The sequence below is a fragment of the Nerophis ophidion genome, linkage group LG26, assembly GCF_033978795.1.
Source record: "Nerophis ophidion isolate RoL-2023_Sa linkage group LG26, RoL_Noph_v1.0, whole genome shotgun sequence".
Classification (NCBI taxonomy): domain Eukaryota; kingdom Metazoa; phylum Chordata; class Actinopteri; order Syngnathiformes; family Syngnathidae; genus Nerophis; species Nerophis ophidion.
This window is the reverse complement of record NC_084636.1, coordinates 25735552-25761384: the sequence shown is the minus strand read 5'-3', so window position 1 is coordinate 25761384 and position 25833 is coordinate 25735552. Positions and strand designations below refer to the sequence as shown.

At 41.6% G+C, this 25833-nt stretch overlaps 1 long non-coding RNA gene across 3 annotated transcripts in view; it reads right to left on the bottom strand.

Annotated features, from left to right (window-relative positions):
• Nucleotides 1–25833, bottom strand: part of LOC133543590 (uncharacterized) — a 156723-nt gene that overhangs the window by 8776 nt on the left and 122114 nt on the right. For 2 of the 3 annotated variants that reach the window (XR_009804417.1, XR_009804415.1), the window contains exon 4: nucleotides 24159–24262. The exons of the other annotated variant lie outside the window; for it this stretch is intronic. This is a non-coding gene — a long non-coding RNA (uncharacterized LOC133543590). The remainder of the gene's footprint in view (nucleotides 1–24158; nucleotides 24263–25833) is intronic. 3 annotated transcript variants of the gene reach the window in all.

The following is a 25833-nucleotide window of genomic DNA, read 5'->3' as shown; positions in this document are numbered from 1 at the left end:
TTATGATTTAGATGTTTGAGTCTGTTTGTGTTTTCTGTTAGTTTTGGACTCCTTTTGTTATTGTTTGTGCACCTGTTGGTTAGTTTCGTCACCATAGTAACTCATTATTTTCACCTGACGTGCACCTGTTTTGTGATTACTGTCATTATTTAGCCTGCCTTCTCCCGTCAGTCTGCCTTGTTTCCTACTTTGTCTTTGCACAACAAGTGACGACTTTGGTTCCTGGTTCTGCTTATGCTAGCTTCCACGCTAAGCCCATTTTGTTTTTCTAGCTCCCATGCTAGGTCTTTTAGTTTGTCAAAGTCCGATTTATATTTTAAATAAATCATTTCCTACCTGCACGCTGTGTCCAAAGCCCGTCTGCATCCTTGGGAGAACGAAACCCGCATCACGATGCGACCATCACGTCACAAGTTCGAGCATTAAATATCTTGTCTTTGCAGTCTATTCAATTGAATATAAGTGTAAAGGGATTTGCAAATGATTGTATTCTGTTTTTATTTACGAACTACACAACGTGCCAACTTCACTGGTTTTGGGTTTTGTATATGCCGGTGCAGTTTAATTCCAGTAATTATCAAGAGTAAGCAGTAACTTTGTGACACAGTTTGAAAAGTGCTTGTTTGTTATTGTGTACACGACCGTGATGTCAATATACGTTCATTAGTTTTTGTTTTAAAACCAAACTTCACAAACCAGTTGTTGTCACATCATGCAACTGTTTGTCCAATCACATACACACACTTGTGTAAGAATCCATCTGTTGACAAGAAATATTATGGTGTGAGCATACTTCCTCACTCTGCCGTCTTCTTTTCTCCATCAGGAGGACTCTGACTGTTATCCTTCTTTTTTCCTCCTGAATGCCCACACATCTCCCCAAGGGTTTTTTTTTCTCCTTTCTTCCTCTCCTCTCTTCTCCGTAGCCATAGCCTAATCCACTCCCATGCATTCTCTGTGTCTCTGTTTTTGTTCCTGCTTGGGCTGATCTTTGGTGACTCACTAACCCCTGTCCAGGGCCAGTAGGCGTGGAGACTGTGCAACCTCCGGAGAAACACACGCAATCGTGTCACGCAAACACACAACAGCACCGGGCTATTAGTCATCAGGCTTCTGCATGCAAATGTTCACTTCAAGTCTTGTAAGACCATGGAGGAAAGGTGCAAAGATGAGCAAACCCGGTTAATGTCAGAAATAATTAGTTGCTGGTGGAGATGGGAATCATGGCTTTATTAAAAGGAGTCCGATCTCGAGGTGCCGTTCAATACATACATATATATATTCCGTCGAGGCGGCTGATTGGAGCTGTGGCCGCAAGGTAGTTGGTGCCTGTCGTGGCGGTAATCCTAGAACCTGTTGGTGGACACCGGCGGTGAGGGATGCCGTCAAGCTGAAGGAGTCCTATCGGGTTCTTTTGGCTCCAGGGGCAGTGGACAGGTACAGAAAGGCGAAGCGGTGTGCGGCTTCAGCGGTCGCGAAGGCAAAAACTCGGACATGGGAGGAGTTCGGGGAAGCCATGGAAAACGACTTCCGGACGGCTTCGAAGCGATTCTGGACCAACATCCGCCGCCTTAGGAAGGGTAAACAGTGCACCGTCAACACCGTGTATGGTGCGGATGGTGTTCTGCTGACCTCTACTGCGGATGTTGTGGATAGGTGGAGGGAATACTTCGAAGACCTCATTAACCCCACCAACATGTCTTCCTATGAGGAAGCAGTGCCTGGGGAATCTGTGGTGGACTCTACAATTTCTGGGGCTGAGGTTGCTGAGGTAGTTAAAAAGCTCCTCGGTGGCAAGGCCCCGGGGTTGTATGAGATTCCTTAAGGATCTGGATGCTGTGGTGCTGTCTTGGTTGGCTAAGCTCTGCAGCATCGCATGGATATCGGGGGCGGTACCTCTGGATTGGCAGACCGGGGTGGTGGTTCCTCTCTTTAAGAAGGGTAACTGGGTGTGCTCCAACTATCGTAGGATCACACTCTTCAGCCTTCCTGGTAAGGTCTATTCAGGTGTACTGGAGAGGAGGCTACGCCGGATAGTCGAACCTCGGATTCAGGAGGAACAGTGTGGTTTTCGTCCTGGTCGTGGAACTGTGGACCAGCTCTATACTCTCGGCAGGGTCCTTGAGGGTGCATGGGAGTTTTCCCAGCCAGTCTACATGTGCTTTGTGGACTTGGAGAAGGCATTCGACCATGTCCCTCGGGAAGTCCTTTGGGGAGTGCTCAGAGAGTATGGGGTATCGGACTGTCTGATTGTGGCGGTCCGCTCCCTGTACGATCAGTGTCAGAGCTTGGTCCGCATTGCCGGCAGTAAGACGGACACGTTTCCAGTGAGAGTTGGACTCCGGTAAAGCTGCCCTTTGTCACTGATTATGTTTATAACTTTTATGGACAGAATTTCTAGGCACAGTCAAGGCGTTGAAGGGATCTGGCTTGGTGGCTGCAGGATTAGGTCTCTGCTTTTTGCAGATAATGTGGTCCTGATGGCTTCATCTGGCCAGGATCTTCAGCTCTCACTGGATCGGTTCGCAGCCGAGTGTGAAGTGACTGGGATGAAAATCAGCACCTCCAAATCCGAGTCCATGGTTCTCGTCTGGAAAAGTGTGGAGTGCCATCTCCGGGTTGGGGAGGAGACCCTGCCCTAAGTGGAGGAATTCAAGTACCTAGGAGTCTTGTTCACGAGTGAGGGAAGAGTGGATGGTGAGAACGACAGGCGGATCGGTGCGGCGTCTTCAGTAATGCGGACGCTGTATCGATCCGTTGTGGTGAAGAAGGAGCTGAGCCGGAAGGCAAAGCTCTTAATTTACCGGTCGATCTACGTTCCCAACCTCACCTATGGTCATGAGTTTTGGGTAATGACCAAAAGGACGAGATCATGGGTACAAGCGGCCAAAACAAGTTTCCTCCGCCGGGTCTCTCCTTGAGAGATAGGGTGAGAAGCTCTGCCATCCGGGGGGAGCTCAAAATAAAGCCGCTGCTTCACCACATCGAGAGGAGCCAGAGGAGGTGGTCTGTCCGGTCATTTGGTCAGGATGCCACCCGAACGCCTCCCTAGGGAGGTGTTTAGGGTACATCCAACCGGTATGAGGCCACCCGGAAGACCTAGGATACGTTGGGAGGATTATGTCTCCCGGCTGGCCTGGGAACGCCTCTGGCTCCCTCGGGAAGAGCTGGACGAAGCGGCTAGGGAGAGGAAAGTCTGGGCTTCCCTGCTTAGGCTGCTGCCCCCGCGACCAGACCTCGGATAAGCGGAAGAAGATGGATATATATATATATATATATATATATATATATATATATATATATATATATATATATATGCCTTCAGTGACAATCTCCAATGTCAGTAGTCATGAAAATAAAGAAAACACATTGAATGAGAAGGTGTGTCCAAACTTTTGTACTGTCTTATTTTATTTTGTAGTAGTAGTAGTAGCGACTTCCTTATTCGTTTACGGAATCCGCTCAACTTCCTTTGTTGTCACTTTATTGAACCGCGCATGCCGCAGTTGCGGGGCCACATGGGGCCTGCAGTGTAAACGTAGTCATTGGCATGAGAAGTGTAGGTAAAGTTTCTGTATCCGACAGTTCAAAGTATTTGCGTGTGGATAAACACATACATAAGCCTTTTTTTTTAATTTAAATATTTGTACTGTCCAGCTTCTTAGGAAAATCATATAGTTGGTACAGCTTTACAAATTTACTTTAGAAAAGAGAAGTGTGGGATACTGCTCTCGCTGCCTTATTTGGATTTGAATGTATTAAATGTCTTTATATTATCATTTGACTTTATTAAATGTCTTTATATTATCATTTGGTGCAGCCGGGCCGGAGCAGGAGGGGATAGAAAGGGAAAAAAAAGGACGACAGAGGGGGAAATTGTGGGGACTAGAAGGGGATTAGACACAGAGATAAAAACAACATCAAACAACAATAACAACAACAACTACAACAATAGAACAGCATCAGCTATATGTACAAATATGATGGGAAAAGTGATAGCAAAGAAGCAGTTAATCAAATAAATAATACAGAAATGACAATGAATATTATTACACGAAAAATGGAGCAATACAAATACAAATAGAAATAGCACTATTGATAATGAACACCACCAATAATTTTCCCTTTATTATCAACAATATAGTTGTTCAAATGCACTAATATGTAATGATAACTACAAAGACAAAAGATGGCAGAAAAATGGAGGAGAAGAAAGAAAAGCCAGCGATATTAACCTTGTAGATTGTTATAGTAACCGTAGGTTAAGCATTGTCAGAGTGCCGTGTGTTACCCAGTTTCCCCTAGGGCAACAACGTTAATATATGTTTGATGAAACATGATTATATGCGTGAGTGTATGTATGTATATGTAGTTGTATATGTACAGTATGTGTCTATGTATGTTTGTACAGTGAATGTATATCAGTGACGTGCGGTGAGGTTCATGGCTGGTGAGGCACTGACTTCATCATAGTCAGATTTATAAACATATGAACCCTAAAGAGTATCTTTTTCACCATTTGATTGGCAGCAGTTAACGGGTTATGTTTAAAAGCTCATACCAGCATTCTTTACACATACAAACTGTAGCACACAAAAAGCACATTTAATAAAAAATAAAAAACAACATTGTAATGGTCATACCTTTACTTATAAATGAAACATCAATAACTTGTTTACAGAAGTCTTCCTTATCTTTCTTCGGTTTTAAAAGTCTCTCTGTCTTGATGGACATCACTGTCTGAAGCAAACCTTTTAGCTTTTAGCTCCGGCGTTAGTCTTCCTTTAATTATTACCTGCTGCTTCGATTGAAAGTCCAGTTTAGAAAACTGTTTTATTTTAGATATGTAATCATCCATGTTAAAAGAGGAAAAAAATAAACGATCGCTGCCGCTGCACTTGACTTGCTGACTGTAGCTTGTTGTCACTTATTCTGCAGCTGAGTAGTCGCAAGAATGATCTCTGGGATCACTAGTGCCCTCTATCACCATGAGGTGGGAGAACAGGTGCCTCACACAGTGCGTCTTCGCAGCTGGTTTATGATTGCCCAGCACAAGAAATACACATACAGTTGTTGACAAAATACACTGTACATTATATACCTCAGCTAACTAAACTATGGACATGTCTAATATAATTCATACAGCAATATGGTCTCACTGCACAGCAGCCAGCAGTTAGCCGGGTCATTGCGCAATCCATGGTGAGGCTCAACTGGCTGCTGACTCACCGCAAGTCTCTTCTCAGTATTTGAACGGCAAATGTGAAAATTCAGCGATTTTGAAAAAAAATAATCTAAAACTGGTGAAGTTAAATGGAAAATAACGTTATCAAGTATAACCGATGGATACATAACGATTTAATTAATCTTTTTACATTTTTTTTCTTTCCATGATGGCACGTGAGGCACTGCCTCACCTGCCTCCCCTGACTGCATGTCACTGATGTATATGTACAATATATGTATGCCTGTACAGTGAATGCACATGTACAGTATGTATATATGTATGTTTGTATGGTGAAAGTACTGTATATGTACAGCAGGGGTCACCAACCTTTTTGAAACCAAGAGCTACTTCTTGGGTACTGATTAATGCGAAGGGCTACCAGTTTGATACACACTTAAATTAATTGCCAGAAATAGCCAATTTGCTCAATTTACCTTTAATAAATAAATGTATATTCATAAAAAAAATGGGTATTTCTGTCCGTCATTCCGTCGTACATTTTTCTTTCCTTTTACGGAATTTTTTTTGTTGAGAATAAACGATGGAAAAAACACTTAATCGAACAGTTTAAAAGAGGAGAAAACACGAAAAAAATAAATAACATTTTGAAACATAGTTTAACTTCAATTTCGACTCTTTAAAATTCAAAATTCAACCGAAAAAAATGAAGAGAAAAACTAGCTAATTCGAATCTTTTTGAAAAAATTAAAAAAAGAATTTATGGTACATTATTAGTAATTTTTCCTGAATAAGATTAATTTTAGAAATTTGATGACATGTTTTAAATAGGTTAAAATCCAATCTGCAGTTTGTTAGAATATATAACAAATTGGACCAAGCTATATTTCTAACAAAGACTAATCAGTATTTCTTCAAAATTTTCCAGAACAAAATTTTTTATAGAAATTCAAAATACTTTGAAATAAGATTTAGATTTGATTCTACAAATTTTCGAGATTTGCAAGAATATTTTTTTTTAATTTTAATCATAATACGTTTGAAGAAATATTTCACAAATATTATTCGTCGAAAAAACAAGCTAAAATGAAGAATTAAATTAAAATGTATTTATAATTCTTTACAATAAAACAAAAAATACTTTATTGATTTAAATTGTCAGGAAGGAATTTAAAAGGTAAAAAGATACATGTGTTTAAAAATCCCAAAATAATTTTTATGGTTGTATTTTTTCTCTAAAATTGTCTTTCTGAAAGTTATAAGAAGCAAAGTAAATAAAATAAATGAATTTATTTAAACAAATGAAGACTAAGTCTTTAAAATATTTTCTTGGATTTTTAAATTCTATTTGAGTTTTGTCTCTCTTAGAATTAAAAATGTCGAGCAAAGCGGGACCAGCTTGCTAGTAAATAAATAAAATTTAAAAAATAGATGCAGCTCACTGGTAAGTGCTGCTATTTGAGCTATTTTTAGAACAGGCCAGCGGGCTACTTCTCTGGTCCTTACGGGCTACCTGGAGCCCGCGGTGACCCCTGATGTACAGTATGTGTATATACAGACATAAGCCCTTTTTAGAGATGGCTCATGCGGTGGCGTGTTGTGTTCAGCATGCGCCATTAACATCTTATCTCTGTTCATGATGGCACACATGCTTGGCACCCTGTGTGTGTGTGTGTTGGCGCTGGTGTGATGAATGCGGTCGGCGAGGACGGCGTCTGCAGTCTATGTGAAGTTCATGTGCCACCTCTGAGCTCCGTCCGCCTCGCCCTCAGGCTGACGAGCGCAGTGGCGAGCAGATTAATCACGCAGCAGTTCTCTCGTGGACATAAGAGAGTGGGTACTGGGTTTGCTTTTTCTTTGCAGTGCGCCATCACACATGAAGCTGGGGCTCGCAAGCCCAACGGCCAGATGGGCACCGCACGGCGCGAGGTCACACACACACGCCACATATGCTGGTGTGCATTCAAAGCACGTGAATACTCCAAAATACCTCACACGTACCAAACCGAGTGTGTCTCGTGCACAATCCAGAGACTTCCTGTGATGCTCTGTATGCACGCTCAGTGAGACTTCTTCGCCGTGGTCTGTTTTTAGCCAGCATGTGATCGCAATGTTGGCTGATACTGGATAGCAATTGAAAGTTGATACGCCACACAAACACACACACACACACACACACACACACACACACACACACACACACACACACACACACACACACACACACACACACACACACACACACACACACACACACACAATTTATGTTTGCTCACTTAAGGTCAAGGTTTCTTTGTTGTCATTCCCAGCTGCAGCCTGTGGTACACAAAAGAATATAGTTCAGTAAGTTTGGAGCAGATGTCGTTTTTCCGGAACTATTTTTATTCTTGTCACAGATGATCTGCTCAAGGAAGGTGTGTTTTGGCCGCTTATCGTGTTGGAAAACTGCCTTGCGGCCCAGTTTCTGCATCCGAAAGTCACAGTATATGTTGGATTTTCCCTCAAATGAACCGCAGCCCCAGACCATGATGCTACCACCACCACCAGGCAAAGCACAGTTATCTTGGTACTCACTTGTGTTTACAAATGTATACACAATAATGGCTGTATGTTGACTTACTTTATGGGGTAGTAATCTATACTGCTATACAAGCTGCACACTGACTAATCAAAGTGATATCCAACTGTAACGTACATAGGGGTAGGGCTGGGCGATATTGGCTTTTATTAATATTGCGATATTTTTATGCCATATTGCGATTTACGATATATATTACGATATTTTGCCTTGGCCTTGAATGAACACTTGATGTATATAATCACAGCAGTATGAGGATTCTATGTATCTACATTAAAAAAATATATTTCATTCTGCATTAATATATGCTACTTTTACACTTTCATGCATAGAGGGAAATCACAACTAAGTCAATTGACCAAAACTGTATTTATTAAATTCTCTTCATTCTCTCATGGGTGACTTTTTAAATGAAAGAACAAATGAATAGTGTTGCTACCTTTTTGTAGTAACACTTCTACTGCATACTTTGCATTGATTGATTGAAACTTTTATTAGTAGATTGCACAGTACAGTACATATTTCGTACAATTGACCACTAAATGGTAACACTCCAATAGGTTAAATGATAAATGGGTTGTACTTGTATAGCGCTTTTCTACCTTCAAGTTACTCAAAGCGCTTTGACACTACTTCCACATTTACCCATTCACACACACATTCACACACTGATGGAGGGAGCTGCCATGCAAGGCGACAACCAGCACCCATCAGGAGCAAGGGTGAAGTGTCTTGCTCAGGACACAACGGACGTGACGAGGTTGGTACTAGGTGGGAATTGAACCAGGGACGCTCGGGTTGCGCACGGCCACTCTCCCCACTGCGCCACGCCGTCCCCGTTTTTCAACTTGTTTAAGTCGGGGTCCATGTTAATCTATTCATGGTACAAGTATATACTATCAGCATAATACAGTCATTACACAGGTTAATCCATTGCTTTCCTCCTCTCCAAGGTTCTCATAGTCATCATTGTCACCGACGTCCCACTGGGTCATTATTGTCACCGATGTCCCACTGGGTGTGCGTTTTCCTTGCCCTTAAGTGGGCCTACCGAGGATGTCGTAGTGGTTTGTGCAGCCCTTTGAGACACTAGTGATTTAGGGCTATATAAGTAAACATTGATTGATTGATGATAATCATCATAGTATATATATTGAACAGCATATTGTATATAATATCTTCCCACTTGAAGCCAAACCACCGCCAGATGATGGATCCCCTGCTCTTTATGTTGGGCATTCATTGTTCTTCCTCCATTTGTGATAAGTTTCGCACCATTTCTCTCTTGTATTGTCACAAGCTCCGCTCCGCTCCGCTTGTACGACCTACCTCAGCTAATGTTAGCCATGCTGCTATCTCTCTGATCGGCGAGAGCTATGACGCTAGACTCGCGAGAGTATGTGACGTATGTAAGAATGCGGGCTTGTTTTTCGTATCTGTGAGAATGACAGACGACAAACGCCGTTGATGTAATGCACGCAGCTAAATGCAACTCGACCTGCCTCAGCTGACGTTAGCCATGCTAACGTTAGCTCTCGGTGAGAGCATATGACGCTGGACGCCCGACAGTATGTGACGTATGTAAGAAGGCGGGCCTATTTTAATGTAAGGCACACAGCTTAAAGCAACTGTGTGAGAACATATAATCGAATATTACGATATAGTCATTTTCTATATCGCATAGAGACAAACCTGCGATTAGATAGATAGATTAGATAGTACTTTATTTATTCCGTCAGTAGAGTTCCTTCAGGAAAATTACAATTTTCATCACAATCCCATTCAAGATCAGACAAACATTACAGGGAGACAGAACAGGATCGCTGACGGGTCTGCCGGCTTCCAGCGCCCCTTACAAAACAGATGAGATACAGGTAAACGGGGGGAATAGAAGATTAAAATAAAATTTAAAAATCGGTCTTAGCCTGGGCCCTGGAGAGGGGGTGCAGACTGAGGCAAAGGGAAAAAAACAACTCATAGCCATAGAACACATCCCTCTTACATGTGTGTAAGAGGGAAACATCAAACATCAAAGAAAACAGAGGACATTAAAGACATTAAAGCAGCAGATACAACCAGACACTTCTACATACAGCTATGAATAAAAAGTAAAAGAAACATGTCCACTGTGGTGGATATACCGTATATATCGACATACCGCCCAGCCTACGTAGGGGTGTCAAACTCAATCGCAAATTCAAAGATTATAAAATACTACATATTCAATGATTAGCATCCAGCACCCACCGCGACCCCCTAAAGGGACTATCGGTAGAAAATGGATGGATGTTGGAAAATTGCCAGGCGGCCCACTTTTTGCAGTCGAAGGTCACAGTATATGTTGTTGGATTTTCCCTCAATGAATCGCAGATCCCTAGCACTCATGCAGCCCCACGTCATGATGCTACCACCACCACCACCACCCGGCAAAGCACATTTATCTTGGTACTCACTTGTTTTTACAAATGTATACACACTAATGATTGTATGTCAATCAATCAATCAATCAATCAATCAATCAATCAATCGTTTATCTATATACCCCTAAATCACAAATGTCTCAAAGGACTGCACAAACCACTACGACTACGACATCCTCGGAAAAACCCACATAAGGGCAAGGAAAACTCACACCCTGTGGGACGTCGGTGACAATGATTACTATGAGAACCTTGGAGAGGACCACAAATGTGGGGCAACCCTCCCCTCTAGGGGACCGAAAGCAATGGATGTCGAGCGGGTCTAACATGATAATGTTGACTTACTTAGTGGCTAGTAATCAATGCAGCTATACAAGTTGCACAATGACTAATTACAAGGTCAAAACCCAAAACCAGTGAAGTTCGAACTAAGAAATATATATTTTTTTTTCTTCAAATAATCATTAACTTAGAATTGAATGGCAGCAACACACTGCAAAAAAGTTGCCACAGTGGCATTTTTAACACTGTTCTTTTCCGGAACTGAGGAGACCAATTTTTGAAGCTTTTCAGGTGGAATTATTTGTTATTGTTGCTTGATGTACAGCTTAAGTTGTTTAACAGTCTGGGGTCTCCGTTGTGGTATTTTAGGCTTCATATTGCACCACACACAATGAGAGACAGGTCTGGGCCACAGGCAGGCCAGTCTAGTACCTGCACTCTTTTATGATGAAGCCACGCTGTTGTAACACGTGGCTTGGCATTGTCTTACTGAAATAAGCAGCGGCGTCCATGATAACGTTGCTTGGATGGCAACATATGTTGCTCCAAAAGTTATATGTACGTTTCAGCATTAATGGTGCCTTCACAGATGTGTAAGTTACCCATGCCTTGGGCACTAATACACCCTCATACCATCACAGATGCTGGTTCTTGAACTTTGCGCCTATAACAATCCTAATGGGTCTTTTCCTCTTTGTTCCAGAGGACACGACCGCCACAATTTCCAAAAACAATTTGAAATGTGGACTCCTGAGACCACAGAACACTTTTCCATTTTGCATTAGTCCGTCCTAGATGAGCTCGGGCCCAGCAAAGCCGGCGGCGTTTCTGGGTGTTGTTAATAAATGACTGTGGCTTTGCAGTAGAGTTTTAACTTGCACTTAATGAATTAATGGTTTATTTTGAGCCATGCAAACAAAACAAAAGAATGACATAAAATACAAAAGAAATATATACATATATATATACATTATTTTTACACCTACATTGAAAACATTACATGTGACTAATCTTTTCTAGATGTCAAGATTGGCTCACAAGGTAGTGGAAAGAAGTAAACTTATTAGGTCCCACCCCTATACATATACAATATATATATATATATATATATACAACATATAAAACAATAATATAATATAAATCAATTCAGTGGTTGCTGCGTAGATGTTATATATTATCTATATATAATACATTTAAATTCACACACACTTACATATATACATATGCACACACACACATATATACACAACACACACATATATACAATTTATATATATACATATATAGTATGTATATATATATATATATATATATATATATATATATATATATATATACACACATATATATATATATATATATACATATATATAGAAGTAGTGAGCAACTATCGTTACTGACAGTGGTTTGTTGAAGTGTTCATCTGGTGATATTCTTTACACACTGATGTTTTTTCATGCAGTACCGAGAGACTGAAGGCCACGGGCATTCAATGTTGGTTTTCAGCCTTGCTGCTTATGTGCAGTGATTTCTCCACGTTCTCCAGATTTCAACATCTACGGACCGTAGATGGTGAAATCCCCAAATTCCTTGCAATAGCTGGTTGAGGAATGTTATTCTTAAACCATTTCCTCAGGCATTTGTTCACAAAGTGGTGATCCTTTGTGAAAGACTGAGCATTTCATGGAAGCTGCTTTTATACCCAATCATGGCACCCACCTGTTTCCAATTAGCCTCTTGACCTGTGGGACAATCCAAATAAGTGTTTGATGAGCATTCCTCAACGTTCTCAGTCTTTTTTGCCACTTGTGACAGCTTTTTTTTAAAACATGTTGCAGGCATCAAATTACAAATGAGCTAATATTTGCAAAAAATAAAGTTTTCCAGTTTGAACGTTAAATATATTGTCTTTGCAGTCTATTCAATTGAATATGGGTCGAAAAGGATTTGCAAATCATTGTGTTTTGTTTTTATTTACGATTTACACAACGTGCCAACTTCACTGGTTTTGGGGTTGGTACAGTATATTCAACTTTATATAACTAGTGATTGTATGCAAATGGATGAATGCCTCGATGAAATGCCTCCCAGGGGTGAGAGTTTGACACCTGTGGTCCATAGCATTGTCTCTAGAATGAATAAAAAACAGTGCTAAACTATGTGACAAGTATATTCACCTTTGTGAGACAAACTACACAAAACAGACTTTAATTATTCCGAGTATTTCCTCCAATACGGATGCATGCATCCATGCCTGCAATGAGAACTCTGACTTTGCAAACAAACATGGCATTTCCGGCAGACGCATCAAGCGGAGTTGTTGCGTGGGCGTCCGCCTCTTGCACATCTCATGTTTTGTCTCTTGAACATTTTTTATTTTATATTTTCTCTTGGTTTTGTTTTATTTTGATGGAGGGGGAGTCTGCTAATGGGTATAACAGCTTCACTCAGCCTAAAGCCAAGTAGCTTGTTGTTGTCTGACGAAGCTGGAGTTTTACAGATAAGATGACTTTTTGGTCAGAGTGTGTGGTTTGGGAATAAGCTAAAAGAATCAGGTAAAAAAAATAAACGACACGTTGGAGAGCCCAGAAGACAAACTGGATTACTTAGAGCAGGGGTGTCAAACTCAAATACAGAGTGGGCCAACATTTTAAACGGAACAAAGCCGCGGGCCAAGGTTGAACAAATTAACCTTTTAATAGGGACCCAAACAAGTTTTGCATGAAATATTGAACAAGCAAGGCTTATATAACTTTAGTGACATGCAAAATCCAGTTTCAAATAATAATAGTAATTAAAAAAATATCAATGGCATATCAAATAAAATTTAAATAAAAAATGTATGCCTTTTTTTCTATTTGCAATCTTCTGAGGTAAATATCAAATTTTTTCCACAGGCTAATAATACATTTGAAAATAAAATAATAATGAATGAACCAAACATTCAAGCCTTGAAGTAGCAAAAGAAAATACATGAATAAAACATTAATTATTGGTCAGTTTGCTGGAAGTTTCCCGGAAGAGTTAGTGCCGCAAGGGATTCCGGGTACTTGTTTTGTTGTGTTACAGTGCGGATATTCACCCGAAATGTGTTTGTCATTCTTGTTTGGTGTGGGTTCACAGTGTGGCGCATATTTGTAACAGTGCTAAAGTTGTTTATACGGCCACCCTCAGTGTGACCTGTATGGCTGTTGACCAAGTATGCATTGCATTCACCTGTGCATGTGTGTGTGTGTGTTTAAAGGCCACAATTATTATGTGACACGCTGTTAGTATGGAGGAAAAGCGGACGTCACGACAGGTTGTAGAGAACGCTAAAGGCAGTGCCTTAAATGCACGCCCCCAATATAGTTGTCCATGTGGAAATCGTTAGAAATTCGGGAGAATGGTTACCCCGGTAGATTTTTGGGAGGGTCCCTGAACTTCGGGAGTCTACTGGGTAAATTAGGAGGGTTGGCAAGTATGAGTATTAGCGGTGAATGCGGTGTTACAGCGGCACCGACGCTGTATAACAACGGTGAGCCAGCTCTAATGCTAAATTGATATTGCCTCAAGGGCCAAGTTAAATTACACGGCGGGCCAGTTTTGGCCCGCGGGTCAGAGTTTGACACCCATGACTTAGAGCAGTGGTGTCCTAACATTTTGCATCCAAGAAATAATACAGAACAATTAAAGGATATATACACCAATTTAATACATGTCACTAAAATACTAAACAATAAATGTTCCATCCAAACAAAAACTCCACATCTTAGCTTTGTGTTATACTGTTGATAAAGCAAACTAGTTAATATACCATTCTCGGGATATTTATAATGACTTTTTATTGTTCAGATTAATTTTCAATATAGATAGATGGATATTACTTTATTTATTCCTTCAGGAGAGTTCCTTCAGGAAATGTAATTATTCTTCTAATTAAAACCTTTTTGAGGGCTTTAGCACTCTCGAAATCTTACTTTTTTGGAGATTTTGGGCCAGTTCTATTTTTTATTATACTTTTTGTGTGTGCTATTCTAATCCGGGACTAGGAATGGGAATCAAAAAGAGGTCATTGTTAAGAACTGGCACACAGTTTAATGATTCCTGGGACTCATTTGCGAGTTTTGCCAATTATTTTCTTATTGATTCCAAAGTGCCACAAACGCTTGAGATTTTCTCTCAGCAGCAGGTGATAGCTTGCGTTTTCTTCCTGATCGTGGCAGTGACAAAACTGTGCCATGCACTTTATACAATTGTCTGCACAGTTGCTCTTTGGACCTTAAGCTGCTTTGAAATGGCTCCAAATTACTTTCCTGATTTGTTCAAGTCAATGATTACTTTTTTCAGATCCATGCTGAATTCGTTTGACTTTCCCATTGTCGCGTTTCTAACCAAATCTAATGACTGCATCACATGAGCCCTATTTAAATGTGCTCAGAGAGGTCAACAGGTGTCGTCAATCATAATCACTCACATGAAGTTAAGAGGCCATACCATGAAGCTAATTTGATTGGATTGTAGCTTTTCTACATCACCAAAATTGATAATGTACGTTTGTAAGTTGCTGTATGTATACTTTTGACCCAGCAGATCTGGTCACATTTTCAATACACCCATAATGAATTCAGAAAAGAGCCAAACTTCATGAATGTTTTTTGTGACCAAGTATGAGCTCCAATCAACCTATCAGAAAAGAATTGAAGTTGTAGAAAATATTGGAAACTCAAGACAGCCATGACATTATGTTCATCACAAGTGTATATAAACTTTTGACCACGACTGTGTATATACATATATATATATACATATATATATGTATATATGTATATATGTATATATATGAGGTAGTCTTCCTGCCCGAGCTAAGGGGTCGAAGCCACAGCCCGGCAGCCAATTTACAAATTTCCAGTTTTAGACTCTTCCCACTTTCTTTTGTTCAACAGTCAAAAGAAGGGTCTTCTGGAAGTTTTTAAAAAGATTTATTAAACCAGGTCACAGGTAAATAATACAGCGTTGGTCTCACTCCCGCAAAAAAACATTGTTGATTGCGTACGTAAGCACCGCAAGTGGGCGCCTTGAAAGGCAAGCTCCTGCAAAAGTGAGACCTGAAGACTCTCTTTATAGTAAAAGAGCAGACAAGTCCAATGGGTCATAGAGTCCATGGTCAACGAGTGTTCACGGACATTCCATTAATGAGGACGTTTTGTCAGAAGGATGTGCAACTAATTATAATTATTATTATACTTTGAAAATCATAATATTTCAGGGTAGTTCCTCCTTTTCAAGAATTTGACCTTTGTACCATTCTTTAGCTAATGAAGACAGCTTGAGGTTACACATTTGGAGACATTATTATTTCCAAAGGATTTATCACGGCCTGGGCGCATTCCAATGCGTATAAATCTGTGCGCTGCGCTGAGCCAGAGGCTGCAATCAGTCGATCAGCACTCTGCACACCTGTCACTGATGAGCTCCATGGGCTTCTTAAGCCCGTGCAAACCTGCATTCCGGGCCAGAACGTATTTTCCTGTTCCGTACAGTAAGCCGAAACGTCAAGGTCTATGCACTCTCTCTCTGTCCTTGTTTCAAAACCTCTGGTTTCATTGTGTGTTGTCCTGTGTCGTGTTTCAGCAGCATTCCGCCGTTCCCGCATCACAAGCGGTGTGTCTCGTCTCCCCGTTTTCCCTCTGGTTCCCTGGCTGCCTTCCTGGATCTCGACCTCCCGCCTGGACACGGACTTTGACGCCTCGCTCCTGCCCTTCACCTCATGCCTGCCCCCGGACCTCCGAGCTTATCTTGCCCCCTTGGTACCAGTAACACTCAACAGCTAATCACTACACATAGTCGCACACCACAAACATTTGGATTAGTTTCACACTTCATTTCTTATTATATATTTAAATAAATAGAGCTAAAACGACGTCCCTGCATTCTGTGCCGTCTTCTTCCCCTGCTGTATCCTATCATGATTAGACGTACCAACACACACATCAATGTTTCCAAAACAATGGATCGTGATAGCGGTCAGACAGAGGGAATGCTGCATATAGTGTGAGTGTGTTCTTCAAATGAAGTGCAAGACAAACGTGGGAATTTAAGTGTATGTCTGCTATATTATTCTAACACCACCAAGTCCCACCGGGGTCGGGAGCAGGCTTAGGCCCGCCACGGCGTGTTGTGACACGAGATGTTACAGAAACGTGTCCAACGGGGGAGCTTCAGTCTGGTGGCAGTGCATCCTGATTGGTCCGGCGTTCCCCATTTAAGAACATCCTCCCAACACACACACACTATGCAGGGGGCCGAGTGCATTCAACTCGCCTCCCTCCCAATGTCCTACGATTCGACTGCAAGGTTGATTGAATAGTTAAATAAACCACAATAATGCACATTTACAACAATGCTTTACATTGCATCTGGAAAGTATTCACAGCGCTTCACTTTTTCCACATTTTGTAATTTTACAGCCTGTATTGCAATGGAATAAGTTCACATTTGTCCTCAATATTCTACCGACAATACACCATAAAAACAATGCAAAAATATATAAATATTTTTTAATTGCACCAGCGCCCCCCGCGACCCCAAAGGGAATAAGCGGTAGAAGATGGATGGAATTGCAAATTTATGAAAAAATACACAAAAAATTTAAATAATAGGTATTCACAGCCTTTGTTCAATACTTTGTTGTCAAGTCAAGTCAAGTCAATTTTATTTATTTAGCACGATTACAACAACTTTTAAATTGAACCAAAGTGCTTTACAGGTTAAAAAAAGCATAGAGCAACAGAAACAGAAATCAATGTTGATGCACCTTTGGCAGCAATTACTGTCAGGACTTGGACTAGGTTTTGTATTGCTTCTTCGATGCAGAGAATATTTGGGACGAGCCAGGCGTGAACGTGAGTACATATTTATGTATTTAAACACTAGATATTAAAACAGGGAAAACAAAGGCTCAATGGCGGATAAAAACTAGACTATACTCAAGAAAACAAAAACAGCACGATGGCATGGCTATATACAAACGAAACAAAAGACACTAACTGTGGCACAAACAAACCAAAACTTGCACTGAGGCATAAATAAACAAACATACGTGGCATGATCAGAAAACAAAGAGCATCGCATGAAGGTCGGTAAATGAAAACGTAGTTGAGGTCTCAGAAGGAAATGTAGGATACGATACATCCGGTAAAGTTGCCAGGACGAGGACAGGGACAGAACGGCTTAAATAATGACTATGATGATTAGTGACAGGTGTGAGGACTGAGGACAGCGGCGTGACTTGGAGACCAGGTGGAAACTAATGAGTAACTATGGAAACAAACAAAACCAGGAAGTGCAAAACGGGAAACAAGAGTCCAAAAAAACAAAACATAAACATGATCAAACATACACCTGATTCACAGGCATGACAATTACAGCCTCAAGTATTTTTGAATATGATGCCACAAGCTTGGCACACCTATCTTTGGGCAGTTTTACCCATTCCTCGTTGCAGCACCTGTCAAGCTCCATCAGATTGGACGGACACGTTGGTTTCCATTCAGGATGTCTCCGTACATTGCTGCATTCATCTTTCCCTCTATCCTGACCAGTTTACTAGTTTCTGCTGCTGAAAACCATCCCCACAGCATGATGCTGCCATCACCATGCTTCACTGTAGGGATGTTATTGGCCTGGTGGAGAGCGGTGCCTGGCTTCCTCCAAACATGATGTCCGGCATTCACGCCAAATAGTACACTTTTTGTCTCATCAGATCAGAGAATTTTGTTTCTCATGGTCCGAGAGTCTTTCAGGTGCATTTTGGCAAAGTTTTTACAAAGAAATGGCTTCCGTCTGGCCAATCTATTGTACTGATTGGTGGTTTGCTACAGAGATGGTTGTCCTTCTGGAAGGTTCTCCTCTCTCCATAGAGGAATGCTGTAGCTCTGACAGAGTGACCATCGGTTTCTTGGCCACCTCCCTGACTAGACTAAGATGAACACAGCAATGTACAGAGACATCCTGGATTAAAACCAACACTTCCATTCAATCTGATGGAACTTGAGAGATGAATGGGTGAAAATGCCCAAAGGTAGGTGTGCCAAGTGTCAGAGATGGCCATTGGCAATTTGTTTGTGTTTTAGTTACTCCTCTGTGTGTTTAGTATTTCCTGTCCTTATTTCTTGTCTAGTGCTCTTATTTTGGTTCAGCTTCCTGTTTGTCTCTCTGTGTCCTGTTTTCACTCAGCTGCGGCTGATTGGCATCTGGTCACACCTGATACCTCCTACTTTACCTGCTTTGTTCCTCCAATCAGTGCTGGATCATTGTATTGTCATTCGGACTTGTCGTTGCCATTTGTTGCTCTTGTCGTGTCTGTGATTCTTTTCAGCTTTTACCTGTCATGCTACATTTTGTCCTGGTCGTCGTAGCAGTAAGCTCTTCTTGTTAGCCATTAGTTCTTTCCAGTTTTTCTGTTTGCTATTCTCTAGCTTCCATGCTAAAGTTCCTTTTTGTTTTCTAGCTTCCAGTGCTAGCTCCCTTAGTTTGTCATTCCGCCCACGTGCGTGCTTTTTGTTTGTTCTTGTTCTATTATTTATATCAAATAATGTCCTCATATTCTATGCCTGCCTCCGTCTCTGCATCTTGGGGTTCAACAACAAATACCCCTGACACCAAGCTTGTGGCATCATATTCAAAAACATCATATTCAAAAAATTTGCTGTAGTTTCTACCAAAGGTGCATTAACAAAGTATTGAGCAAAGTCTGTGAATATTAATGTACACGAGATTTCTAATTTCTTGTGATTTGTATTTTCTTTTTATTGTTATTACATTTACAAAAATATAATTCACATTATCATTATTGGGCATTGTCTGTAGGATTTTATTCCATTTTGAAATAAGGCTGTAACATAACAAATGTGAAGAAAATAAACGCTGTGACTACTATGATTATGCAAGATGGCGGCGCCCGGACGGGCTGCGACACTGCGGTGCTCTTGCTAAAGATGGAACATTTGGCGGAAATGCCGGACAGTTCTGCAGACTTCATGGCTGGCTCGCATCGTGGTCACTCCGTGATCACGTACGACCGCCAGACACTTCTGGATATGGACATATTGGGCCGTTTTGGACTGATAGACGCGGGCGTGCTAAACATGCTAACTAGCATGGGGATTCGTCGGCGGCTACGTCCAGCGGCCTGTGAAGCAGCGGAGTCTAGTAGCAGCGGGGGCCGTCTACGGAGCAGACGCCAGCGGTGTGATCGGAAACGCGGATGTCGAGCGGGGCTAAAAACAAAGCAGAAGGCTAATCCCCACAGAACACCACTTTCCTCCATCCCGAAGACGGATTTAGATGGAAAATGCGAGACTACTGGTCTGGGTAAGGAGTCTGTTAAATTAGAACAAGTTTTTTCTGCTTTGAGTGTTTCAGAGTTGGACATGTGTTTTACTGAGGTGGCTAACTATGATGCGTGCAGTTTATCAAAGCAACAAACAAACAATCGGAAAATCCCCGTTACTGAGGTGGCTAACCATGATGCGTGCAGTTTATCAAAGCAACAAACAAACAATCGGATCATTCCCGTCGTATCAATTCCTAGATATGGTCGTAATTATACTGAATGCACTGGGCATAATAAACACAACATTATTAATATTGCTACTACGGATAATTTGATCAAAAATTCCCTAAAACAGCCCACTACCTATAATATAGGTTTTTTAAACATAAGATCATTGTCTCCTAAAACGTTGTTAGTTAATGATATTATCAGAGACAACAATCTTAACGTCATCGGTCTCAGCGAAACCTGGCTTAAACCAAACGACTTTTTTGCGCTAAATGAGGCATGTCCTCCTAACTTTACACATGCGCATATTGCCCGTCCGCTTAAAAGGGGTGGGAGGGTCGCACTAATATACAACGAAAACTTTAACCTTAGTCCTAACATAAATAATAAATATAAATCGTTTGAGGTGCTTACTATGAGGTCTGTCACACCGCTGCCTCTACACCTGGCTGTTATCTACCGCCCCCCAGGGCCCTGTTCGGACTTTATCAATGAATTCTCAGAGTTCGTTGCTGATCTAGTGACACACGCCGATAATATAATCATAATGGGGGACTTTAATATCCATATGAATGCCCCATCGGACCCACCGTGCGTAGCGCTCCAGACTATAATTGATAGCTGTGGTCTCACACAAATAATAAATGAACCCACGCATCGCAACGGTAATACGATAGACCTAGTGCTTGTCAGGGGTATCACCGCTTCCAAAGTTACGATACTCCCGTATACTAAAGTATTGTCCGATCATTACCTTATAAAATTCGAGGTTCAGACGCATGTTCGTCAAACTAATAATAATAATAACTGCTATAGCAGCCGCAACATTAATACGGCCACAACGACAACTCTTGCTGACCTACTGCCCTCGGTAATGGCACCATTCCCAAAGTATGTGGGCTCTATTGATAACCTCACTAACAACTTTAACGACGCCCTGCGCGAAACCATTGATAACATAGCACCGCTAAAGTTAAAAAAGGCTCCAAAAAAGCGCACCCCGTGGTTTACAGAAGAAACTAGAGCTCAGAAATTATTATGCAGAAAGCTGGAACGCAAATGGCGCACGACTAAACTTGAGGTGCACCATCAAGCATTTAGTGATGGTTTAATAACTTATAAACGCATGCTTACCTTAGCTAAAGCTAATTATTACTCAAATCTCATCCACCGTAATAAAAACGATCCTAAATTTTTGTTTAGTACGGTAGCATCGCTTACCCAACAAGGGACTCCTTCCAGTAGCTCCACCCACTCAGCTGATGACTTTATGCAATTCTTTAGTAAGAAAATTGAAGTCATTAGAAAGGAGATTAAAGACAATGCGTCCCAGCTACAACGGGGTTCTATTAACACTGACACGATTGTATATACGGCGGATACTGCCCTCCAAAATAGTTTCTCTCGTTTTGAGGAAATAACATTAGAGGAATTGTTACAACGTGTAAATGGAATAAAACAAACAACATGTTTACTTGACCCTCTTCCTGGGAAACTGATCAAGGAGCTCTTTGTATTATTAGGTCCATCAGTGCTAAATATTATAAACTTATCACTTTCCTCGGGCACTGTTCCCCTAGCATTCAAAAAAGCGGTTATTCATCCTCTTCTTAAAAGACCTAACCTCGATCCTGACCTCATGGTAAACTACCGACCGGTGTCTCACCTTCCCTTTATTTCAAAAATCCTCGAAAAAATTGTTGCGGAGCAGTTAAATGAACACTTAGCGTCTAACAATCTATGTGAAACCTTTCAATCCGGTTTCAGGGCAAATCACTCGACGGAGACAGCCCTCGCAAAAATGACTAATGATCTATTGCTAACGATGGATTCTGATGCGTCATCTATGTTGCTGCTCCTCGATCTTAGCGCTGCTTTCGATACCGTCGATCATAATATTTTATTAGAACGTATCAAAACACGAATTGGTATGTCAGACTTAGCCCTGTCTTGGTTTAACTCTTATCTTACTGATAGGATGCAGTGTGTCTCCCATAACAATGTGACCTCGGACTACGTTAAGGTAACGTGTGGAGTTCCCCAGGGTTCGGTCCTTGGCCCTGCACTCTTCAGCATCTACATGCTGCCGCTAGGTGACATCATACGCAAATACGGTGTTAGCTTTCACTGTTATGCTGATGACACCCAACTCTACATGCCCCTAAAGCTGACCAACACGCCGGATTGTAGTCAGCTGGAGGCGTGTCTTAATGAAATTAAACAATGGATGTCCGCTAACTTTTTGCAACTCAATGCCAAAAAAACGGAAATGCTGATTATCGGTCCTGCTAGACACCGAACTCTATTTAATAATACAACTCTAACATTTGACAACCAAACAATTAAACAAGGCGACACGGTAAAGAATCTGGGTATTATCTTCGACCCAACTCTCTCCTTTGAGGCACACATTAAAAGCGTTACTAAAACGGCCTTCTTTCATCTCCGTAATATCGCTAAAATTCGCTCCATTCTGTCCACTAAGGACGCTGAGATCATTATCCATGCGTTTGTTACGTCTCGCCTCGACTACTGTAACGTATTATTTTCGGGTCTCCCCATGTCTAGCATTAAAAGATTACAGTTGGTACAAAATGCGGCTGCTAGACTTTTGACAAGAACAAGAAAGTTTGATCACATTACGCCTGTACTGGCTCACCTGCACTGGCTTCCTGTGCACTTAAGATGTGACTTTAAGGTTTTACTACTTACGTATAAAATACTACACGGTCTAGCTCCATCCTATCTTGCCGATTGTATTGTACCATATGTCCCGGCAAGAAATCTGCGTTCAAAGGATTCCGGCTTGTTAGTGATTCCCAAAGCCCAAAAAAAGTCTGCGGGCTATAGAGCGTTTTCCGTTCGGGCTCCAGTACTCTGGAATGCCCTCCCGGTAACAGTTCGAGATGCCACCTCAGTAGAAGCATTTAAGTCTCACCTTAAAACTCATTTGTATACTGTAGCCTTTAAATAGACTCCCTTTTTAGACCAGTTGATCTGCTGTTTCTTTTCTTTTTCTTCTATGTCCCACTCTCCCCTGTGGAGGGGGTCCGGTCCGATCCGGTGGCCATGTACTGCTTGCCTGTGTATCGGCTGTGTATCGGCTGGGGACATCTCTGCGCTGCTGATCCGCCTCGACATCTCTGCGCTGCTGATCCGCCTCCGCTTGGGATGGTTTCCTGCTGGCTCCGCTGTGAACGGGACTCTCGCTGCTGAGTTGGAACCGCTTTGGACTGGACTCTCGCGACTGTGTTGGATCCATTGTGGATTGAACTTTCACAGTATCATGTTAGACCCGCTCGACATCCATTGCTTTCCTCCTCTCTAAGGTTCTCATAATCATTATTGTCACAGACGTCCCACTGGATCATTATTATCACCGATGTCCCACTGGGTGTGAGTTTTCCTTGCCCTTATGTGGGCCTACCGAGGATGTCGTGGTGGTTTGTGCAGCCCTTTGAGACACTAGTGATTTAGGGCTATATAAGTAAACATTGATTGATTGATTGATTGACTTTCCGAATGCACCGTACATGTGCGATGTTCATGATGAAATTATTCTAGTGGTGAGGCGTAACAAAATACGTAGTAAGGTAATTTTGCTATAAAAATGCAGCAAACTCTGTCCCCTTATTGTAACCATTCACTTCCCCTGCTATATGCGGCGCAGGGGAAGTAATAAGGGCACTTTGAAATTGACAAATGGCTTTACAGTCCAAAGTTGACGTACCGCCTTTTCAACCTGCGCAGTTAGCTAGGTGCATTGCCTTCATGTTTTATGTATTACCTATTTATCAACATTCGCTCGCTCAATAATTCACTGCAGAACCCCACAGTGCAATATTCAGCCAGAGAGAAGCTCCTGGAAGGATTGGGCGCATGTATGAAGCATGGGGGTGTGGGGGTGCATGAAAGGATTATTACTGTGCTTTAAGGGGGGAGCCTCCGGAGGGTAAAGAGCTGAGGACATTCATGAAGGTCAGCACACCACAAAGAAGTAGTGCACCGCTTCGGGTTGTAAAAAAAGAATAATGCTCATTCATTTTTTCCCACACAAAGTGTGACACCGTAGGGATGAGAGAAGAGGACAAAAGGTACATTTATGTCAAGTGTAGACAAGGTGAAACATGGCGCAGCCTCCATTTTCACCTGGATATGACACTCCTGCACTGCCTCGGGCGCTGACTTATGATCTGTTGTGTGTGAGGATGCCTGCAGGAAGAGTGACGTTCTTCTTTTTTGGCTTGGAGCGCCTGTAAGAGTCAATGCCGGAACTGATTTCAATGTCAAGAGGGGCAAAAAAGGCACAGTGTGTTAATGAACAAACATGGGAAGAGAGAACCAGCGCTCTATGCTAATGTTGCATTGATTGGTTCTGCAACTGCAACATCCCACGCTTTGCTGCAGTTATGCACGCTGACACTGTACAAATATCCATGGGCGGTTTACAAGGAAAATCATTCTAAATGTTCATTTAAATGTGTATTCCTCAAACCAGGGGTGTCCGACTTTTTTGATTTTTTTTATTAAGGGCTGCCCTCAAAAGTGAATATACATATACAGTGGGGCAAAAAAGTAATTAGTCAGCCACCGATTGTGCAAGTTCTCCACTTTAAAATGATGACAGAGGTCTGTACTTTTCATCATAGGTACACTTCAGCTGTGAGAGACAATGTGAAAAAAAATTATTCAGGAATTCACATTGTAGGAATTTTAAAGAATTTATTTGTAAATTATGGTGGAAAATAAGTATTTGGTCAACCATTCAAAGCTCTCACTGATGGAAGGAGGTTTTGGCTCAAAATCTCACGATACATGGCCCCATTCATTCTTTCCTTAACACGGATCAGTCGTCCTGTCCCCTTAGCAGAAAAACAGCCCCAAAGCATGATGCTTCCACCCCCATGCTTCACAGTAGGTGTGGTGTTCTTGGGATGCCACTCAGTATTCTTCTTCCTCCAAACACGACGAGTTGAGTTTATACCAAAAAGTTCTATTTTGGTTTCATCTGACCACATGACATTCTCCCAATCCTCTGCTGTATCATCCATGTATCCATTTTGGTATAAACTCAACTCGTCATGTTTGGAGGAAGAAGAATACTGAGTTGAATCCCAAGAACACCACACCTACTGTGAAACATGGGGGTGGAAACATCATGCTTTGGGGCTGTTTTTCCTCAACCATTCAAAGCTCTCACTGATGGAAGGAGGTTTTGGCTCAAAATCTCCCGATACATGGCCCCATTCATTCTTTCCTTAACACGGATCAGTCGTCCTGTCCCCTTAGCAGAAAAATAGCCCCAAAGCATGATGCTTCCACGCCCCATGCTTCACAGTAGGTGTGGTGTTCTTGGGATGCAACTCAGTATTCTTCTTCCTCCAAACACGACGAGTTGAGTTTATACCAAAAAGTTCTATTTTGGTTTCATCTGACCACATGACATTCTCCCAATCCTCTGCTGTATCATCCATGTATCCATTTTGGTATAAACTCAACTCGTCGTGTTTGGAGGAAGAAGAATACTGAGTTGAATCCCAAGAACACCACACCTACTGTGAAGCATGGGGGTGGACACATCATGCTTTGGGGCTGTTTTCCTGCTAAGGGGACAGGACGATTGATCCGTGTTAAGGAAAGAATGAATGGGGCCATGTATCGTGAGACTTTGAGACAAAACCTCCTTCCATCAGTGAGAGCTTTGAATGGTTGACCAAATACTGTGAATTCCTGGATTTTTTTTTTTCACATTCTGTCTCTCACAGTTAAAGTGTACCTATGATGAAAATTACAGACCTATGTCATCATTTTAAGTGGGAGAACT